The 5,625-nt window shown below is 42.7% G+C and overlaps 1 long non-coding RNA gene across 11 annotated transcripts; it reads left to right on the top strand.

Moving 5' to 3' along the window:
- The first annotated feature begins 995 nt into the window (after nucleotides 1–995).
- Nucleotides 996–5,380, top strand: LOC125551368. 11 transcript variants are annotated; one of them, XR_007302478.1, is made up of 5 exons: nucleotides 996–1,407; nucleotides 1,497–1,569; nucleotides 1,674–1,800; nucleotides 1,906–5,080; nucleotides 5,171–5,380. It is a non-coding gene; the product is annotated as an uncharacterized LOC125551368 (long non-coding RNA). The 11 variants fall into 11 exon arrangements; XR_007302480.1 differs by having other exon boundaries at nucleotides 1,906–2,062; nucleotides 3,547–5,380; XR_007302484.1 differs by having other exon boundaries at nucleotides 1,906–2,062; nucleotides 3,615–5,380.
- The last annotated feature ends 245 nt before the right edge of the window (nucleotides 5,381–5,625 follow it).

Genomic DNA, 5,625 nt, shown 5'->3' on the forward strand with positions numbered 1-5,625 from the left:
AAGATAACAGTCGACTGAAAATAAATAGGCCAGTCTATTTTTTTAATGAACCGTCCAATCTATAAGGAACTGGCAGATGGCCTTCGTCTACCTCCCGCCAGTCACTGTTGACGATCTTTCTCGAACCGCCAGCGACCACCAGCCCAGACCCCTGCCTCCGCCGCCCCGCCCTCCCCTCGACCTCACACCACAGCCGTGCTTGGCAGCACCCCCGGGCCATGCCTTTAATGCCGGCTGACCTCCAGATCGGGCACCAGTAGCTCTAGGCCCCACACACTCCTAAGATAAACACCGAGGCGCTGCTTCCCCGACGTAATAGGTGGACTAGGGCATGTTACACCGGGGAATGCTTCTGTTAATTGGGAATCAACTGACACTAGTGCAGAACCGGGCTTTAGCGCCGGTTCATAAGGGCCTTTAGTGCCGGTTCTACAACCGGCACTAAAGAGTGGGGACTAAAGGCCCCCCCCCCCACTTTAGTACCGGTTCGACACGAACCGGCGCTAAAGTGCCACCACGTGGCACGAGCCAGGAGCCGGGTGCGGGTAGATCATTAGTACCGGTTGGTAACACCAATCGGTACTAAATGTTTGGGGGGGGGGGGTTTGGTTTTATTTTTTATTTTTCCATTAATTTTGTGTTTTCCATTTAATTCTTTTTTGTTTGCTGGTATTTTACGATACTACGTATTGTACACGTTATGCATATATATCTTTCCCTAATAATAAAGCACGGATTGACTCCGTGGGTTCACTGTCACAATACGCTTTCTCCCGTGAATTTACGCTTTCAGTTCGCATTTAAAATATATACGTAAGGTGGTACTAAATTTCGTCCGTTTAATTTTGTTTTCACAGCTTCGTATTACATGGGCCAAAAAATTTGCTATGGGCCATGGGCCGCCGCCTACCGTGCTCTAGCCGAACGCGCACCGGCCGCTAATTTACCCGGTTTCCTTATTTGTATTCAACCCATGGTCCTCCCGAACCGGTATACGGGCGAGAGAAAAGAAAATAAAAATAGCCCATCCAGCAGCACGACCTGCCTGCAATCCTGCAACGCGCCGCCGCCTCCTGCCCGCCCCTCCTCACGGCGCGCCACCGGCCACCCCCTCCGCCGAGCGCCGCCACCGCCTACCCGCCTCCCATCTTGATCCCCGAGCGCCCGACCCGGCCATCGTTCGTCGCCAGCACCTACGGATCCGGCTGACCCTCGCCTTCCCCGTCTACTGCACCTCCCAGCGCCGCCACCCCACCCCTGCCATGCTCTGCCTCCTGGATCCACATCCCCACGACCAGAACGGGTCCTCCTCGAGGAGCCGCGCATCCTCTGCCTGCTCCAACGCTGCACACATCCTCTGCTTGGTTGACTCCCACCGCCTATGATCGTCCCTGCCGTCTGATCAGGGTAATGGATTTGAAGGTTGATATATCTTGAGTTGTCCCATTATCATACTTAATTCAGGATTCAACTCAGAGAGTGTACAGAACATGCAGGTTTGTATTGTTTCCAGTGTATGTTGGTCATGCATCGGATGTCACTCGGTTTCTAGGAATTTCAAGATGGCATGTAAGCTTCTCCTATTTGACGTATTTTTACTTTCTCAAAATCTCTTTATTAATACCAATGGTGATTTTATTTCTGGATGATGACTTGCTGTCATATTGTTTTAGCAAAGAAACCAACGAACAAGGAGAGAAAACTTAAACAAGAGAGATGTATGAGGATGCCGGTGTCTCATCAAACATGTATTGTGTGAGGACACCCTTCGTCCGACCTAATCTTGACGATCATCCGCAGGTACACACATACATGTTCTTCCCTGCCGCCTCTTGGTTTAGTTCACATGTCTTGAATTACTTTGATCCTTTTGGTAACTTGGTTTGACCTTTGCGAGGAATCTAGAGCAGCACTTCAAAACTCCCAGGTTGTTTTCATCAGCAAGCTTATAGCTGACCACATGGTGGAACTCAATAATACAACGCTGTACGATGCACCTGAGATTCCAATGGATACCTGTCGAAGCGATGTGGTCATCAGCATGTATGCTCTCAAGCTCCTGGTAGAGCATTTTCCCTTAAACGATGCTATTGTCACGTCATGCATATCATGGTTCTGTTGGTTGGTAATTTGACCTTCACAACACTTGCTGATATTATCCTTTCCAGGATGCAAAATGATTCTTCAATTTGGGGTGCCAACTATGCTAGCTTTATATTGCTGAATGTAGGAGCTTATTATTTACTTGTTATATTAGTTATTCAATGATATTGGGCAAGGAATCTGAATGAACTATTCTTTCTGATTCCTGGAGTTACATGTGTGATTGCTTAGACTCTTCTAATTCTGTCATAGTCTGGTTGGTTGCTTGGCTGAAATAGTTTCTTACGGGCCTCCTTCTAGACCTATTCCCACTTATATAGAATATATTTTCCACTGGTTTCATCAAACAAAAAAGTCATAGACATTAAATATTTAAAGTTTTGTCTTGTTCATACTTTCTAAAGTCTGAAATTGTACTGAAATCAGCATAGAAATTCCGCAAGTAAGAATATTAAAGGTACCCGTGTCATTCATCCCTACTAGATGATAAATGCTACTGCTATTTTTTTTCTCAAAGATGCCTCATTTTCATTAAGAAGAAAGCTCAATAGACCAAAATTCCATATCATTTCTTCTTTCTTAAGGAAAACTGACTACAGGTAGCAATCACCTGTTCATCCTATTTTTAGTTGACAATATACTGAATAATTTGACAGTGAACAAGCACAGAAAATGCTCTTAAGAAGCGATAGTTTTGAACCTGAATTTATAAAAGAAAATGAAGCAATTCGTGTTGAAAATATCTTAGGCAGCAAATCCACCAGGTTTGAGATGTTCACAGAAACATGTCAGTTTCAGGAAACTATAATTGAAAATTGTCTATCTGATCCATCAGTAAGCAAGCAGAGGCCATGTTGTCAAGGAACAGAGTTCAAAAACCATCAATCTCAGGAACACTCTGACCATGTATTTGATTCTGTTGAATACCCAATATATGATAAGATGCTATTTTCATTTGCTAGGCAACCATGAAAAAGTTTCAGCCCAATTCATAATTTAAATTAGTCCTGTGTGTTCTTTTATTCAGTTATTCTAATTTTACTCCTGTGTGTTCTTTTATTTAGTTCTGTGAGGAACAAGAAGGGATTACATCGATGTGTAATATATTGTTTGTTCTGCAACCATACCTACATGGGATTATAGTTCAGTTAGAAATCTGAGATTATTTTCCTTCAGAAATGAGCATTAGCCCTCAGAACAAAAACGAACCACACAACTATCCTCCTACTTAATTATTAGTCTGTATGTTCATTATTACAGTAAGTTCAAAAACTGCATTTGTGTATTTGTACCAAGCTTTCTTGCTCATCTCATTCTGTACGTACCATTTTGTATGTCGGAAAGCAATGGTTTCTATATAGAGCTACAGTTCATCTATATGTTTCTGGGATATATTATTGATGTGTTTTCCTCACCTGCTATTTGAATGACATAATCCTTTAGATCTTCCCCAAGTTTGGTGTTAAAGCTAACAAGACTCCTCCTTCCTATAAATACAACTTTGAATGAAGGAAAGCAAGACAGGGCCGCCTTTATATCTTGGATCACTCCATAGCAGGGAGCAAGAGTGGGCACATCCGAGTTTAGATATTCAGTCACTGTTTTGCAATCCATCTCAAGCTCCACGGGTCCTCTGAAAACTTTTGCAAGAGCATGCAGCCGAAACAGGGTTGCCCGGGCCTTCAGCTTCCTCCACACTATTGGAAACTGGTAACTGATAGTATGTCGACAGATAAACTTAGCCTCTGTAATCCCTGGCTACAGCCCCCGGCCATCCCAGCCACTGATCTGCTAAAAACATGCGTCGGTGTTCAACTACGCCGAGCCCTGTTCGGGCGGAGTCCACTGTATGGGTGGCAGTGAAAGAGGTATTTATGTGGTAAAGGACGGGGTCAGTTGTTCCTTTCCCTTCTCTGAACTCATCTTTTGCATCGCATCACCCATCTCTTCCTCGTACTTCTGCCGGAAGCTGACAGAGTGCAGAACATATTCTTTTCCTTCACAGACTACTACAACGCACAGGCATCTTCACAAAGAGAACATAGGGATTTTAAGTTTTGTATAGCCTGCACTAGAGGCTGTAGAGTTATGTTTTTGTACATTTTGCGAATCGTTTTGTTCCAGATTCTCTTAGTGTATATAGTCTAACTATAGAAGATTATTTACTATCTGCAAATTTGCTTTTTTTCCATTGCTGATCATGTCCTCTCTGTGCACTTGCATCCTTCTGTTAACAGTTTAGTGATCTAATGATTATTCAGAAGGGACGCTGCATGTTCCTAGATGCATAGATTTTCTTATATAGTTTTTCATTACACTGAGATTTTTTAGGGATAACAATGGTATTTAAGATAGTTTTATTTGTCGAATTCTCACACTGAAATCCGAACAAACCATACCTTCAAAGGCCAGCATAATGGCACTTAAAATAAATGCTAATCTGCACTCACGCTGCAATCTGATGGCCATTCTTCTGGTGATTTGGTCAAAGCTACAACCAAGCAAACATATTTTACATGCTATAAGAACTAAGTTATGGATTTTGTGTTCCCAGGTCTATAATATGTGTGCTCTGTCGGTTCCCTGCAAGCTCTTTCGGCCATGACCTCAAGTTCTGCAGCTAGGCTGTGAATGTGTTGGTCCTTCTCACCGTCCACCGATGATGGTGCCCAAGATAAGTGATGGAAGGAGAAAAGGATGTTGCTGTCGCGCGGTCGTCGGAACGACTTGCCGTGGACGTGGCCATGCACTGGATGCCATCGACGACTAGCCTCCGCAAAATACGAATGGATGGGATTCTGCTACAAACATTGGGGAGTGTGTACTGTTGCGGTGCTGTGACATATACACTCCGTGGAAGAAACCCCTGTTTGATTTACAGGTGATGCTGATTCGTTTGGAATCTACTTTTGACAGATCAATCTGGTTTGTTGGCTGCTGTGTGGCTTCATGTGACGCTCCAGTGCACTAGGGAGAGGTACAGGTCCCCAGAACTACATGTATGTACCGAATTGTTTCATCTGTCGATTTTGATGTTCAATATTGACTCCTTGATCCTGTTTCTTAGGGTTCATGATTGCCAATTGGTCGTGGGCAATGAACTAAAATGTCTATTAAATGTTCATGGATATCTTAAAAGGAGAACAGTTCAGACTTTAGATGTACATTATATTTGATGCATCAGTCTAATCTGTACTTCAAATTACAGTGTATGATTTGTTTGGGCACTACATATATATTTGATGGAGCCGTCTAAGTTAGACTATTGGACATGAAATTACAGTGTACATTTTCCATCCAACTTACTAATTCAATTTTTCTTATTTTTATAAACTCTTTAATAATAATTAAACAACATAATAATCTAGAAAATATTTTCCAAAGGATGTTTTTTACATCTTCCTATATCATTTTGATGTGAGATGGGTTGTAAATACAGATCTATAAATAATTTTATCATAGTTGTTTTTTAACATCCGATAGCCATCGTTTGGGGATAAGCGGCATGTTGAAATTGAGTGG

Source organism: Triticum urartu, chromosome 4 (assembly GCF_003073215.2).
Source record: "Triticum urartu cultivar G1812 chromosome 4, Tu2.1, whole genome shotgun sequence".
NCBI lineage: Eukaryota > Viridiplantae > Streptophyta > Magnoliopsida > Poales > Poaceae > Triticum > Triticum urartu.